Below are 17,344 nucleotides of genomic sequence, written 5' to 3'. Positions count from 1 at the left end.
ACGAACAGTTCGACGACGTTTGCAGCAGCATGGACTATCACCTGGGAGACCGCGGCTGCGGTTACCCTTGACGCTGCATCGCAGACAGGAGCGCCTGCGATGGTGTACTCAACGACGAACCTGGGTGCACCAATGGCAAAACGTCATTTTTTCGGATGAATCCAGGTTATGTTTACAGCATCATGATGGTCGCATCCGTGTTTGGCGACATCGTGGTGAACGCACGTTGGAAGTCTGTATTCGTCATCGCCATACTGGCGTATCACCCGGCGCGATGGTACGGGGTGCCATTGGTTACACGTCTCGGTCACCTCTTGTTCGCATTGACGGCACTTTGAACAGTGGACGTTACAGTTCAGATGTGTTACGACCCGTGGGTCTACCCTTCATTCGATCCCTGCGAAACCCTACATTTCAGCAGAATAATGCACGACCGCATGTTGCAGGTCCTGTACGGTCCTTTCTGGATACAGAAAATGTTCGACTGCTGCCCTGGCCAGCACATTCTCCAGATCTCTCACCAATTGAAAACGTCTGATCAATGGTGGCCGAGCAACTGGCTCGTCACAATACTCCAGTCACTACTCTTGATGAACTGCGGTGTCGTGTTGAAGCTGCATGGGCAGCTGTGCCTGTACACGCCATCGAAGCTCTGTTTGGTCTGGAACCGCGTGACCGCTACGGTCGCAGGTTCTAATCCTGCCTTGGGCATGAATGTGTGTGATGTCCTTAGGTTAGTTATGTTTAATTAGTTCTAAGTTCTAGGGGACTGATTACCTCAGAAGTTAAGTCGCATAGTGCTCAGAGCCATTTGAACCAAGCTGTGTTTGACTCAATACCCAGACGTATCAAGGCCGTTCTGGGTACTGATTTCTCAGGATCTGTGCACCGAAACTGCGTGAAAATGTAATCACATGTCAGTTCTGGTATAATACAGGGTGTTACAAAAAGGTACGGCCAAATTTTCAGGAATTCCTCACGCACAAAGAAAGAAAATATGTTATGTGGACATGTGTCCGGAAACGCTTACTTTCCATGTTAGAGCTCATTTTATTACTTCTCTTCAAGTCACATTAATCATGGAATGGAAATACACAGCAACAGAACGTACCAGCGTGACTTCAAACACTTTGTTACAGGAAATGTTCAAAATGTCCTCCGTTAGCGAGGATACATGCATCCACCCTCCGTCGCATGAAATCCCTGATGCGCTGGTGCAGCCCTGGAGGATGGCGTATTGTATCATAGCCGACCAAAATACGAGCACGAAGAGTCTCTACATTTGGTACCGGGGTTGCGTAGGCAAGAGCTTTCAAATGCTCAAGAGGGTTGAGGTCAGGAGAGCGTGGAGACCACGGAATTGGTCCGCCTCTACCAGTCCATCGGTCACCGAATTTGTTGTTGAGAAACGTACGAACACTTCGACTGAAATGTGCAGGAGCTCCATCGTGCATGAACCACATGTTGTGTCGTACTTGCAAAGGCACATGTTCTAGCAGCACAGGTAGAGTATCCCGTATGAAATCATGATAACGTGCTCCATTGAGCGTAGGTGGAAGAACATGGGGCCCAATCAAGACATTACCAACAATGCCTGCCCAAACGTTCACAGAAAATCTGTGTTGATGACGTGATTGCACAATTGCGAGCGGATTCTCGTCATCCCACACATGTTTATTGTGAAAATTTACAATTTGATCACGTTGGAATGAAGCCTCATCCGTAAAGAGAACATTTGCACTGAAATGAGGATTGACACATTGTTGGATGAACCATTCGCAGAAGTGTACCCGTGGAGGCCAATCAGCTGCTGATAGTGCCTGCACACGCTGTACATGGTGCGGAAACAACTGGTTTTCCCGTAGCAGTCTCCATAAAGTGACGGGGTCAACGTTACCTTGTACAGCAGCAACTTCTCTGACGCTGACATTAGGGTTATCGTCAACTGCACGAAGAATTGACTCGTCCATTGCAGGTGTCCTCGTCGTTCTAGGTCTTCCCCAGTCGCGAGTCATAGGCTGGAATGTTCCGTGCTCGCTAAGACGCCGATCAATTGCTTCGAACGTCTTCCTGTCGGGACACCTTCGTTCTGGAAATCTGGCTCGATACAAACGTACCGCGCCACGGCTATTGCCCCGTGCCAATCCATACATCAAATGGGCATCTGCCAACTCCGCATTTGTAAACATTGCACTGACTGCAAAACCACGTTCGCGATGAACACTCACCTGTTGATGCTACGTACTGATGTGCTTGATGCTAGTACTGTAGAGCAATGAGTCGCATGTGAACACAAGCACCGAAGTCAACATTACCTTGCTTCAATTAGGCCAACTGGCGGTGAATCGAGGAAGTACAGTACATACTTACGAAACTAAAATGAGCTCTAAAATGGAAATTAAGCGTTTCCGGACACATGTCCATATAACATCTTTTCTTTATTTGTGTGTGAGGAATGTTTCCTGGAAGTTTGGCCGTACCTTTTTGTAACACTCTGTATATTTGTCCAATGAATACCGGTTTATCATCTGCATTGCTTCTTGGTGTAGCAATTTTAATGGCCAGTAGTGTAGTGCTGGGATGTGTTGATCCACTTTCATTCCTGCACGCTGCGCTCCGCCGCTGTCCCCGGAGTTTGAGCCGGGCGTTAGTGCGAAGTAGCTGGCGGCGCGCTTGTTAGCGGGCAACAGGTCCCGCGTTGGGCGCGTAACAACGCCCACGAAGGCAGGTTGCCGGCGCCACACATTACATCAAATTAGAACCCGACTGGCTACCCCGGTCGCTGCCCACGCCCCGCCGGGCACTTCATCTTCATTTGATTTGCCCGGGACTACCGGCCGTCCGCGCCACCCGCCACAGGATTACTGTCTCTAATAGCTTCCTAATTTGTAGCCCACTCGTCGTTTTTGATCTCGTCGGTACGCGACGCTGAATGGATGATTTACATTCGTTAAAAAGTTGTTAAACCAGATGTCACAAAGGGGGCTTTCCGTATGCAAGCGGCGCGTCTTAAGAAAACAGCCCGCTTAAATGGTTTTTCTTTGCCAGATGAGCGACGAGGATACAACCGTAAGCTTCTAATTCTTTTAACGTCGCAAACCATTTCTTAATAAATCCTCTGCGTGTTGCGAGCGTACTGTCTGTTAAGGTAAGAGCGTGGTCGCCTTTACACGCAGTTAGATATCACCTTAGTTTTTTCATAACCCAACAAAGGGAATCTTGTCCATAAGGCATTAGTTTACTGTGAATTCGTGACAGATACACAAGAACAGACATAAGTGCAGCTTACGCGTCGCGTTTATCAAAGATGTTTGATGCCGACTGCCAAACGTTGGTTCACCGACAAAAATGAAGATAGGATTCTGCAGGAAGCCAATGATCCGGAGCGCCGCAGCAGATTTTGCAGCGATTGGAAAAAGGAGAAAAGCGTGCACGTACTGGATTAGCCCTCACAGACGTCTGACGCTAATCCTACTGAAAATGTATCGTCTTACCTGGTATATCAAAAGATCTTCACTTTGAAACAGCTGTCAACGCAAATTCGACGCATTTGGAGGTCTCTTCCACGTGAATACGCGGAAAATTTGGTTTCGAACATGCCTCGGAGGTGCCAAGCAGTTATCAAAGCTGTGGGTGACGCGACTTATTATTAATACTAATTGCACTTTTCTTTTGTTCATATATGAGGTAGCTATATGTTTTAGTTTGCTGTCAAATAAGTTTCTCTATTGATTAACCCGACCACGATCTTACTTAATAGACTGTAAGTATGTATTCAGAAATCAAGGATATGTCAAATCTCGCTCTTTCTTGGTGCTGTTTCACTTTTTGGAATCCATCCGCACACGATGGATACTGATACTGTACGCAAGTAAGAGAAGAATATCTGATCTAAAGCCATGCAGTGAGTTTTCTGAGGTGGTGGAAAAATTTGCCATGTCATCTGTTTGCGAACCATGTACATTTTCTGTTGCTTGCAGTTGCTGATTTTGTGTTTATGTGGCTGTGATGCTTGTGGCACAGTGTCTTAAAACCACAGTCAGCGTTGTAAGAGTAGCTTTTGTGCAGTTCATGGTTTAAAAATTGGGGGAAGGAAAAGTATGACCAACAGTATTACTCATCCACACACACACACACACACACACACACACACACACCAAACAATTCAGAAGATGCGCTGGATGTAAGTTAATGGTGATTCACCTATAAAGGAGACTGCATATTGGACGCCAGTGCGACCTTTTCTTGAGTACTGCTCGAGTGTTTGGTATCCGCACCCGGTCGGATCGAAGGAAGACGGTGAAGCAGTTCAGAGGTGGGGCTCTTAAGCAACACGAAGATCAGATATGAGAAATTAGGGTTCATATGGAGGCATTATAGACTGTTATTTTTTCCTCGCTGTATCTTTGAGTGGAACACGTTAGGAAATAGCTAGTTGTGGTACAAGGTACCCTCCGCCATGCACCGTCTAGTGGCTTGCGGAGTATGTATGTGGAGACAGGTGTAGATGTAGAAGCAATAAATACAACTAAATAGCCACTGAACAACCACTACATTTATACTCCATATTATAAATGAAAAAGCACCATCCGACCGCCGTGTCATCTTCGGTGGAGGATGCGGATGGGAGGGGCGTGGGGTCAGCACACCGCTCTCCCGGTCGTATGACGGTATTTTTGACTGAAGCCGCTACTATTCGATCGAGTAGCTCCTCAATTGGCATCACGAGGCTGAGTGCACCCCCGAAAAATGGCAACAGCGCATGGCGGCCTGGATGGTCACCCATCCAAGTGCCGACCACGCCCGACAGCGCTTAACTTCGGTGATCTCACGGGAACCGGTGTAGCCACTGCGGCAAGGCCGTTGCCGTAAACGAAAAAGTAGCTCTTTAATATGTACGCTAGGTGACATTCGGCGAGTTAGTCTCATCACTACAAAATGCACACGTTTTGCGCATTAACTTACATAATTAGAGCGCTCAAGAAGACAGTACCGCAATTTAAACTGATTACCGACGAAAATGTGAATGATGTAGGTTCTATAGGCTTGGTTACATTTAATACAACACCAAATTCTGTAGTAATAATTTCAACAACAGCTCCATACATCACAATGGAAAAAATTCACTTCTAACGTATATTCACCAAAAAGAACTCAAAGCTGTATTTTCTGTCACTTAAACTAACTTACCGTAAGGACAACACACACATCCATGCCCGAAGGCGGACTCGAACCTCCGAAACGGGCAGCCGCGCTAACCGTGCAAGTCGCCACGCGGCGCATCGATTTGTTTCTCCCTTGTATAATACGTCTGGTTGCGCCTAAATTTGGTTACTGGTGCCATAGTTTCCAGAAAATGGTCGACTATGCGTAAATGTATGTTTAGATAGTCCATATTTTACGGAAATATTTGAACGCAATAGCGTTACTGTAAAGACTGCTGCAATGTGACTGCAATAGACGGCTGTTGCGGTGTGGGTGGGCAGTATTGCTGATGTTGCAGGTAGTTGTCGACATATTGCCAAGGGATTGTGTGCAGTCTACAAAGGGTGCTCTCACGCGTGTTTCCTACTTCTCTTACCGACAGCGCTGCAGTCACGTGTCTGAGCGAAAAAAATATCGTTCCGATTTTGTTAGAAAGTTTGCGCGTACATAGTGTTAGTTTCGTAGTTCGTTATCGTGAGCTTCTTGTGTATGACAATGAAGCATTGGAGAAACTAGAAAACTATAATTTTTATAAATATGACTCATCTACGACCAGTGCTACCGGACGTCGACAATAAGGTCTACAAAGATCGCAATATGATGGCTCAAAAGGGCTCTGAGCACTATGCGACTTAACTTCTGAGGTCATCAGTCGCCTAGAACTTAGAACTAATTAAACCTAACTAACCTAAGGACATCACACACATCCATGCCCGAGGCAGGATTCGAACCTGCGACCGTAGCGGTCGCTCGGTTCCAGACTGCAGCGCCTAGAACCGCACGGCCACTACGGCCGGCTCGCAATATGAAAAAGGATGGGAATCTGTTTGCCGACGAGTTCGGAATCATGCTTGACGAAGCGTACAAAAGATTCCCAAGTCTTTGAACCTCTACCAGATTCGAGGCAAAAAATTTCCTTAAAAAGAATGGAAGCGGAAGTGGTTCTTCATCCATGCCATGAGTTTCGTACTATCTCGAGACATACCTCAAGCAGGAATTGACAGGTCTGTGCTGATGAACAAAAATAAAATAAAAACTGTATTATTATTTCGAATTTCCTTTAATGAAATCTTTCTACCAAAACATTGCACAGTACCTACTTCTGGTACCAAAAGTCGTACTGAAAGATAGTGCACTTTAAAAACTACATCATACTTCTGTACGAATCAGCAGTAGCTAAAAATCAAAGATTTTTAGACAATATAGTTGCATGAAGATAAACAGCGATTAATTTACTTATAATCAATTACTCAAAATGACAGTCACAATCGCATTATTTATTTTGCCGCCAACCGGTTAGAACCCGCGATGGGGTCATCTTCAGGGCAATTTACACCATTTGGTCGCTCGCTGGATTCGTCACCCTGCCTGCATAATTACCAACCATGCACAGGCAGGGTGACGACTCCAACGAGCGACCAAATGGTGTAAATTGCCCTGAAGATGACCTCATCGCGGGTTGAAACCGGCTGGCGGCAAAATAAATAATGCGATTGTGACTGTCGCTTTGAATAATTGATTAAAAATCGAAGTGTGATCGCAAGTCGTATTGTAACTGGTATACAGCTTCTCATGTTTGTATTGGTTTTAGCGACTCTCGGGTCAATTGCTTGGACGAGATATTCGAAATCTTTTTTCGAGATTCTAGTGAAATACTGGAACAGGTTCTTATCGAACATCAATTCAAGAGTTAAATTTTCTGAATCTGAACTGTTTCGTCTACATAAGAATGAATGCATCCACGAAGTTCGGTTCCTCTTGTTCTTCTTTCTATTACTTGTGTGATTTAAAAGCAGGACAGACGCACTCAGAACCGATAGTTCGTGTTCGTCCGTTTTGTAGCAACGGTGTGGCCCCGCGCAAACACTTCTAGCCCGGAGCGGTATTGCCGCAAACATCGTCGAGCAACGGTGGTCAGTATGTTGTTGTACATCTGGCTGCAGTTCGGTGGTCCTAATGTTGCCCGACAACACTTTCGGGATGTATTGGCAACATGCAGTTTTTATGGCCGACCTAAACGTACTTTAAGGGACTGTGCAGGTTCCCATTGTGAATAAAGATGGAAGCAGAAGTGGCGGCGTAGTGGAGTAGGTCCCTGGAGGGGGCAAAGCTGCCGCTCGCCGTGTCCCGCAGCTTCCGGAGGCTGCAGCGCGGCTGGGAGGCGCGTGACTGAGATGGTCCCGGTGTGGCGGTGAAAGGGGCGCCAGGCCGGCTACGTGACGGCCCTGGCTGCTAAGTGGGACGACGCAAGCGCCGGCGCAGGCGCAGGCGCCGACTTTCATCAGCGCTGCTCGGGTCGCGCGGTTCAGCCGCACAGTAGAGGCGTCCGCCGCTGATGGACGGGCGGCAGTTTGCGACCGGAGGATCAAGGCCACGCGCCCGGCTGCTTTCCAGTACCCCCGCGGTCACGCGTCGCCACCGCCAGCCCTGCCTTCAATCACCGGCGAACTGAGCAGCCTCACGGCCACTTGTTCTGACCGCGCTCTCCTCTCTCTCGCTGCGTGTTCATGATCCCAGATTTCTTACTGTCAGCATAGCGGTCCCCACGCACGAGCGATCACAGCCGAACTAAGGTCAATACCAACATCTCCTGGATCAAGAGCGACAGCTACCTTCCATTTTTTGTACTCTCCCATGTGAGCCTCTTCACCTCAGGGTATCACGTACGCCCGATGTTCTCAACTTTCAGTCACAGTTTTCCCTTACAGTTTTTAACTTCTATAGCTCCTTCTAGTACCGTGGAATTTACTCCTTGCATAGCGCCACATCTCAAATGCCCCGTCATCCTGTCCATTCTTCTTGTCAATGTTTTCAGTTAAGTTCCCTTTCCACGCCGATTCCAGGGAGAACTTCTGATGCCTTACCTTATCTGTCCACCGTCTACAGGGAATTTCAGACCTTTTGGGTCAAGTTGAAACAATTGATAACGGGTCCAAGAAAATAGTTCAAATGTGTGTGAAATCTTATGGGACTTAGCTGCTAAGGTCATCAGTCCCTAAGTTTACACACTACTTAACCTAAATTATCCTAAGGACAAACACACTCACCCATGCCCGAGGGAGGACTGCAACCTCCGCCCAAGACCGCTCGGCTAATCCCGCGCGGCGATAACGGGTCCACGACCGATTATATTCTGATAGTCCGCCCCGACAGCTGAGTGGTCAGAGTGACGGATTGCCGGGCCCGGGTTCGATTCCCGGCTGGATCAGGGACTTTCTCCGCTCAGGGACTGGGTGTTGTGTTGTCTTCATCATCATTTCATCCCCATCCGGCGCGTAGGTTGCCCAATGTGGCGTCGACTGCAAGAAGACCTGCACCAAGGCGGCCGGACCTGCCCCGTAAGGGGCCTCCCGGCTAATGACGCCAAACGCTCATTTCCATATTCAGATAGGGAACCAGTGATCAGAAATGCATATTTACTGTGCTGTAGACATACACAGCGTACATCGCATAACAACAACGTAGGTCATGGTAATTTTTCAAAATGACGACTGCCAGTCCCAATACATGCATGGCAACAGCCCACGAAATTCAGCCGCACTCTCTAAAAGATACCTGGTGTCTGCTGTACCAAGAGACTGGCACAGTTTGGACCCTAGCAAGCAGGTCTCCATCCATTTCTACGAGAGTTTCGTACACCAACGTCTTGACGTAACCCCAGAGGAATCTGGCAATCGCGCTGGCCATGGGACAGGACCTCCCTTTTCAATCTAACGATGATGGTACGTGTTGTTCAGGCGCTCGCGGACATTACCATCGAAGTGGATTGATGGACCAGCGTGCTGAAACGACATCATTTCGCGGATAACAAGGAGCACAGTCTCCTAGAACAGCGTCAGCACATCTCGCAGAAGCACCATGTAAAGTGGACCAGTCAAACGGGGAGGCAGCAAATAAGGTTTTAGGTGAACTTGGACAAAGACCGACCATACTTTTACAGAGAATCGTTGTTGATGACAATCGATGTGGGTGGCATGGGGGATTGTCCTCGCTCCAGACATGGCTGTTGCGGCTGTTGAAAATACCATCAGGGATGAATGAGGTCTCATCCGTGAACAACACAAACTGGTCGCGGGTGTACGCTGTTTATAACCTGCTGCCTTTTCCAGTTTACAACAGATACCCGCGATCTTTGCAAGAGTGCGGCAGAACTGCATGTCCCGTTACATTACATGCACTGACACTGGCGGACGTCGCTTTGACCAATTGCTATGTGCTACGTTGTTGTTGTGTCGTGTATGCTGTTTATGTCCATAACATCATAAATAAGCATTTCCGGCTATTGGTTCCCATCTCAATATAATCGGTTGTGGGCCTACTATCACCTGTTTCAATGTGACCCAATAACACTAAGACGCCTTGCATAGCGCCACATCTCAAATGCTTCGACTTTCTTCTTTTCCGTTTTCCCACAGTCCACGATTCAAACGTACGTTCTGAGTAATTTTATCCGCAAATTAAAGTCTATGTTTGATATTAGCAGACTTCTCTCGTCCAGGAAAGCCCTATGTGCCTGTGCTATTCTTCTTTTTACGTCATCCTCGAGTCGTCCGCCATGGGTTATTTCTTTTCCAAGGTAGCAGAATTCCTTGGTTTCGTCTACTTCGCGGTCCCCAGTGCTGATACGTTCATCGCTAATTTCATTTATGCTACTCCTCATTACTTTCATCTTTCTTCGATTTACTCTCAATCCATATTTTGCGCTCATCGGACTGTGCTTTCTATTCAACAGATCCTGTAATTCTTCTTCACTTTCACTGAGGGTATCAATGTCATCAGCGAATTTTATCATTGATGTCCTTTCACGTTGAATTTCAGTTCCACTCTTGAACCTCTCTTTTGCTTCCGCCATTGCTTCTTTGACGTTTGGGTTGGCGGCGGAGGTCCGAGTCCTCCCTCGGGCATGGGTGTGTGTGTTTGTCCTTTGGATAATTTAGGTTAAGTAGTGTGCAAGCCTAGGGACTGATGACCTTAGCAGTTAAGTACCATAAGTTTTAACACACATTTGAACATTTGAACGTTTGGGTTGAACAAGTAGAGGCGAAAGGTTACATCCCTGCCTTATATCTTTTTTAATACGAGCACTTCGTTCTTAATCTTCGATTATTATTGTGTCCCTTCTGTTCTTGTACATATTCTATATTACCCGTCTTCTCATACAGCTATTTTTCTCAGAATTTCGAACATCTTGCGTCATTTACATTGTCGATTGTTATTTCCAGGCCCACAAATCCTATGAACGAGGCTTGATTTTTGGTCATTCTTTCTTCCGTTATCAACTGCAACTGCAATTATCAACTGCAACGTCGGAACTGCCTCTCCGATGCCTTTACCTCTCCAAAGACAACAACATTAGTAATCTAACAGAGGCTCAGTTTTATTTTCCATTCTTTTTTATATTATTCTTGAAACCGACTTGGACGCATGGACTGGTAAGCCGATTGTATGACAGTTTTCTAACTTATCTGCCCTTGCTACCTTCGGGATTGTGTGGATGATATTCTTTTCGGAAGTCTGAATCTGCATCCATATAAACTTTCCGCAGCTGACTGTGTAGAGCAGAGTGGACAGCATTTCGTACAACCTGGGTGGTGGTAACGTAGTTTAATCATCGCCTCGGCAAAATAAAGTATAATTAATTTCTTTTCTGTTTGCAGGTACATGTCTTAGGACGCATTGAAACTCCCGCACAACAGTACCGTAGCATGCCGCCAGAGGATCCATAACGAAATCGCGCTGCGCATCGTTACTTTATCATTGCGTTGCGTCGTTTTCTTTTGGGTCCCTTAATGACGTGCCAAGACACTGTAGTGTGGGAATTTCAGTGGGTACCAAGACTTCAAATATGTACCTGCAACAGAACAAAAATTCAAGTGTGAAGCTTCGTTTTGTCCAGGCGATGATTAAAACTTATTTACTAACCGTCTACACCAATCGCGAGTGGGGCGCAGGAAGCAAACTAAATATCTGTTAAACTTCAGCAGCTCTTGGACCAAATCACCCGTTTGCGCAGTATTTATAGGATCAAAATTATCCCAGACAAATGTTAAGCTGTCATTTCCACAACCAAGCTCTAACTCCAGGACCGTCAACCATTCATTGGCTGAAGATACTTGTTTTGGCGTGATTAAGTAGCATAGTTGGAACGGGAAATTGATAATCTGTTACCTGAGGCAAGAACAAATGTACTCTTAAACCTTCAAATAAAGACTGTGTACTCTTATTCCAACATTGCACCTCCACAATGCAAACTACCATTCTTGCTTCAGTTCGTACTTCCAGTGGCATTAAGCAGCTCGGAAGCGTGACTGCGGCCGATTCAAGCTCTTGCAGTTCATAGTACGGTTGTACATGCGAATCTGACGCCATTTTAATATGCTTCTAAAAAAATGGTTCAAATGGCTCTGAGCACTATGGGACTCAACATCGGAGGTCATCAGTCCCCTAGAACTTAGAACTACTTAAACCTAACAAACCTAAGGACATCACACACATCCATGCCCGAGGCAGGATTCGAACCTGCGACCGTAGAGGTAACGCGGTTCCAGACTGAAGCGCCTAGAACCGCTCGGCCACACCGGCCGGCAATATGCTTCTGATGATGACTTAGTCCAAAAGGCGTAAAGGTTAAAACAAAAGTTTTAACATATAAAAAAGCAATCAAGAAGGAAAGTTGCATTAGCTGTGTTATACTAGTATCAGAGTTTTCAATACAGGATTTTGATCCCTCACCGTTCGTTCTCGTATTTTTTTTTTTGCTCGTCTTTCCTCCCGTAATGGAGAGAACAGTCCTTGCAGAACTTACTTCTTTTGTGCCAAGTGTTCCTAACATTTGGGCAGGGAGCTCCCAATCCCGAATAATAAGTTGTCTCACGCAACTTTTATTTTTGAACTTGCACCACTTAGGTAATCTGAGTGAGGGATTTGGGGCCGGCGGTACTAGCAAGTCGGTACACCACAACTCTAGAGTAAACGGAAGTGTTTTATTAACCTATTGTAATAACAACTACAAGAATGAGGAAAATTTGGAGACTGTTAAGTCTGAAAGTTATGTTGCAAAGTTTTTTGAAGGTTAAGAGAGATAGGTGCAATTCTAGAGGGAAGTGGGCTGTAGCCCCAAACCTACTTTCTCCCCTCACCCCCCTTGCCCACCCCCTCGGAGTAATATCAAAGTGTGACTATAGGCCATGAACGTGCAGACAAGCCAACCGTCACTGTGTTTTTTTATTACTCATTTAATATGTTAATAAACAACTGTTGTCTATTGTGTCTCTCCCAGATATTCTTTGAACTCTCTAACAAGTGTCCATAGGACATTTTCCCAGGAAGATTACTTACAAGGAAAGATTTTGTTCGTCAAATGGTTCAAATGGCTCTGAGCACTATGGGACTTAACATCTATGGTCGTCAGTCCCCTAGAACTTAGAACTACTTAAACCTAACTAACCTAAGGACATCACACAACACCCAGTCATCACGAGGCAGAGAAAATCCCTGACCCTGCAGGGAATCGAACCCGGGAACCCGGGCGCGGGAAGCGAGAACGCTACCGCACGACCACGAGCTGCGGACTTTGTTCGTCGCACTGCATGCATATTACATTCATATTTTGCAAGGGCGCCGGTAACCATCCCGCTGAGTGCACTAAAACCAACGTTATCATCATCATTATCATCATCGTCATCCTCATTCCGCGGTGCACTGTACTTCCATTGTACTGCAGTTGGAGAAAATGCTGCAGATGTCTTTACAAATGATGACTTGGTGCTAGTTAATATTGGTCAAAGTCAGCATTTGTACGATTGTAATGATTCCTTTATCTGACACAACTAATCTCGTTGGGCAGGTGTTCAAACTTAAACTTCGGGGTTCGATCCTTCGTCAGTTATAACGTCTTGTCACAACAGCGCTGTGTTCAAAATGGTCCAAATGGCTCTGAGCACTTTGGGATTTAACTTCTGAGGTCATCAGTCCCCTAGAACTTAGAACTACTTAAACCTAACTAACCTAAGGACATCACACACATCCATGCCCGAGGCAGGATTTGAACCTGCGAGCGTAGCGGTCGCGCGGTACCAGACTGTAGCGCCTAGAACCGCGCGGCCACTCCGGCCAGCAACAGTGCTATGTAATGGATGTCTTTTAACAATAAGACTTAGAGTTCTGTAATTTAAACGAAGACATGCCTGCAGAATATTTTGTGACCATCTCTCCAAGCCTTACTCGGTAAATTCTGAAGCAGAAAAAGTCTTTCCTTACCTGATTTGCTACGAGATGCTTCCTAGTCAAATGTCATTCGAATTATCGGCAACTTCAGTGAAGGTGTATACAATTTGTGACAGAGAGGTCATGTTTTTCAGCGCAGGGCTATTGTAATTTTTATTAATAATGAGCTCGCATACAATTGCATTACATTTGAGCCGATGAAAACCGCCAATATTGGAAATTAAGCTGTGGTAGACTTACTTCTCGTCAGTCCTTGTGCCCGAAGGTCATTCTGCGGACTGTTGGTTGGCCAGTGCACATGCGCGCGAAATTAGCGGACAATTACGTGAAAAACTGGAAAATTCTGCCACGTCCGGGCAAGATCAGCGGAAGATTGCCGGTATTGGAGACGCCAAATTGATAGAGGGCGCGTGCATGGTCGTTGGGCCAGATTACATTAGCGCCTGCTCGTGGCAGCCAGTCGGTGGGTGGTCTTTATCGTGATCTATAGCCGAGCCGCCTCTATACGGTATGGACGCAGACCGTAAGCGGAACTATAATGACGGGTTGCGCACAGTGCCCAGCCGTTAACCGTTCATTAAGACGTAAGTGCGTCTTTAGCTTCTTTCCACGATAACCGTGGTTATTTATTATCGTTCCAACACGCCGGCGCTCTGATAGTGGATACCAGGACACTGAGATTTACCACTACCTCGGTACGAGATAGCCTCACAGTTTTAACCGTCAGGAATCTCGGGAGCAAAAGAAAGTAGTTGTAAAGTTTTACTCTGAGTTGCTTTCCCAGCAGCATTTACCGCTTGCTGGAAACATGATGTCACCTACCTGAGTACCGGCCGTTAAGTAAGCGCCGAAGTGTCGTGTAGTGGAATTACACCAATAAACATCTCTCTCACTGTAATCGGCTTCATCTGGATTATACTTCAAAGCACCGACAAGAAGGTACGTGAACTGAAGATATGTAAATTTAATTCTCGATAAATAAAGTGGAATTTTATGAACAGACCCATCTGGATCATGTTTTTTTTATTTCCTGGAACTAGAATGGAGAAAAACAAAACCATTAATTATTACCTATCATCTAAATTTCTTATAGTGTTACGCGAAATAGCTGTATAGGGCGATTTTGCTAAATGGGGACAGTATGCAAAAAACAGTCCCTGAGAAGATATTTACTTTACGTGGTCAGGCCCAGAAGACCGCGTTCACCTACAAGGCTCCTCTTCCACTGGATTCGATTTCTTGCTTCTTGCCGCCAATCATTCTCTATGCCAATCTGCAGCAAGTTCTTCTGATCTTCAACTCTCAACCTTTTTTTTTTTTTTTTTTGGTCTGCGTAGTGGTCGTCTTCCGCGGGGAGTAAAAGCCATGGATTTCAAAGGCCAACGGCGTTTATCCATCCGAGAGACATACGGTGCCCGTACGAGCCGTTCGGTTCTCTCCAGGCCTGCAATATTTGGACTTTTGTACATCTAACCCAACTCAGAATTACACCGGATCCTCCATTCCCTAGTGATCTTATCTTGTACCGAACCATAATCTTCCGTGATAGGCCATAGGGGGCAAACGACGTCATACGGCCGGAAATGCTTTCCAAGGCGGGTGCACCAACTTGAAGGTGGCCCCACCGCGAGGGCGAAATTGTGTGCTTCAGCTGTCTGTGTCTGACATTCTACCACGTAAACGCGTGAGAACGTATTCTAAACGTTCGCGATTGGTGTAAATGAGACGGGACTTAATCACCAGCCCTGTGTTCATCTAGTCGTTTGTGGGAAACCATCTAAAAACTAAGAGGGACGTTCAGTAAGTAATGCAGTAAGCTGCTGCTACGGTCGCAGGTTCGAATCCTGCTTCGGGCTCGGATGTGTGTGATATCGATAGGTTAGTTAGGTTTAAGTAGCTCTAAGTCTAGGGAACTAGCCGGCCGGGGTGGCCGAGTGGTTCTAGGCGCTGCAGTCTGGAACCGCGCGACCGCTACGGTCTCAGGTTATAATCCTGCCTCGGGCATGGATGTGTGTGATGTCCTTAGGTTAGTTAGGTTTAAGTAGTTCTAAGTTCTAGGGGCCTGATGACCTCAGAAGTTAAGTCCGATAGTGCTCAGAGCCATTTGAACCATTTAAGTCTATGGGACTGATGGCCTCAGATGTTAAGTCCCATAGTGCTTAGAACCATTTGAACCATTTTGATGGAAGACGGAAGAAGGTGAGATGGCGTGGCACCACTCCATCAACTGCCGTTTTGTTTCGGGTTGGAAGTGATTGAACCTATGTTTCATCCACAGTAACGATGTTCGACGGAAAATTGTTACATCAGCCTCGTAATGTGCAAGCAATGCCGTATAAATGGTCATTCGTTGCCCTTTATGGTTTTCTGGTAGACTGCGAGAAACATAGCCGGGGCACAACTTGGAGTACCCCAGCTGGTGGACGAGTGTGTCAGCACTGCCAACAACGACGTCCAGTTGAGCAGCGAGGTGTCTGATTGCGATCCGTCGATCACCTCAAATGAGTGTCCGCACGTAACCAGCAATGCAAAAGTCGCGTATGTGCGCGACCGGCCGGCACGCGGGAAATCGGACAGGTTTGTGCGGCCTTGCTGCGATGATGACAGACGCCTCGCGCAATGACTCACCGTGCTTTTGTTCACTGCCAAGTCTCTGTAGACATTCTGCAAGCGGCTTTGAATATCTGCAGTACTCTGGTTTTCCGCCAAAAGAAACTCAGCTCTCTGCTTGGAACGCGCCTTCGTTACAGATATTTTGAAAGCTACCTATAGCGCTGCCACCTACTGGAACTTCGTGAAACTACATGGGGCTGACTCGGGAACACTCCACAATGTCCCACAACAAATTCCGCGTTTTTTAAACCGGAAATGGCAGAGAAAAATAGTGTTTCTTTACTTATTGAAAGCCCCTCGTATATCTGGGATAGCCGGCACACAGACCCTCGCCGTAAATTCGCAGGCGGTTTCGATCCCGAGTAGGCGCTCATTCTCGAATTACGGAAGCAGTATGCTAACAAGCGCCGCTATCCGGGTGGATGCTACAGTGAGCCATAGAGGGCATAAACTACAACGAAAGACGAACGGAAACCTTGGGGACAAAGCGTCAAGACAGAGGGAGAGACAGAGCCAAAGTGAAATAGAAATAGGAAGGGGTCATAATCAAGACACCTTTCCTGTGAAAACATGCGCAATGCCAGTCGCGTAGGCCGTTGATCTCAAGCCAACTGTTGGTGCTACCGTGCGGCTAGAAATGTCCCTCAAACGGGGCCGGTCGCAGGCCACAAAACGCTTGTAAATCAGGCGGCGAGAGCGCCCGCAACCGGCATTCCGTGCCTCGGTGACAACCGCGACGACACGACAAAGCCACCGGCGTCTCGCCTCAGCTCGCCGCGGCCGCCGTGTGTGAATAACACGCGGCCAACGACTGGCCGGTAGTTTTACGGCGCCTCTGCGACTGTAAAGAGTTGTAGCTGCGCAGCGCTCTCCTCACTCATCTACATGTTAAACGACACCCGGTCTGGCCCGTGTTTTACAATGGTAATGGACCGGACTGGCGCGCCGGACGCCCGGCCGCTACCTGACAGTCTCCTCGTAGCTCCCTGTACTGCCTCCACTGCGCTGCAGCCTGGGGATGGGAAAAACCGGCCGGTTAAAACCGTTACCTGTATTTTAGTTCCAATTAACTCGTATTTTCCGGTATTTGTGTAATCTTGGTTATGCACTACTGGCCATTAAAATTACTTCACCAAGAAGAAATGCAGGTGATAAACGAGTATTCATTGGACAAATATATCAGGACCCAGAACAACCACCTCTGGCCGTAATAACGGCCTTGATACGCCTGGGCATTGAGTCAAAAAGAGCTTGGATGGCGTGTACAAGTACAGCTGTCCATGCAGCTTCAACACGATAC

The 17,344-nt window shown here is 46.8% G+C and overlaps 1 protein-coding gene and 1 pseudogene across 3 annotated transcripts in view; one reads left to right on the top strand and one right to left on the bottom strand.

Moving 5' to 3' along the window:
* Positions 1-17,344, top strand: part of LOC126188938 (protein TANC2) — a 572,082-nt gene that overhangs the window by 483,136 nt on the left and 71,602 nt on the right. The window lies entirely within an intron of this gene.
* On the bottom strand, positions 4,751-4,868 carry LOC126189933 (5S ribosomal RNA; annotated as a pseudogene).

The sequence above is a fragment of the Schistocerca cancellata genome, chromosome 5, assembly GCF_023864275.1.
Source record: "Schistocerca cancellata isolate TAMUIC-IGC-003103 chromosome 5, iqSchCanc2.1, whole genome shotgun sequence".
Lineage (NCBI taxonomy): Eukaryota > Metazoa > Arthropoda > Insecta > Orthoptera > Acrididae > Schistocerca > Schistocerca cancellata.
This window is presented reverse-complemented; position numbering and strand designations above follow the sequence as displayed.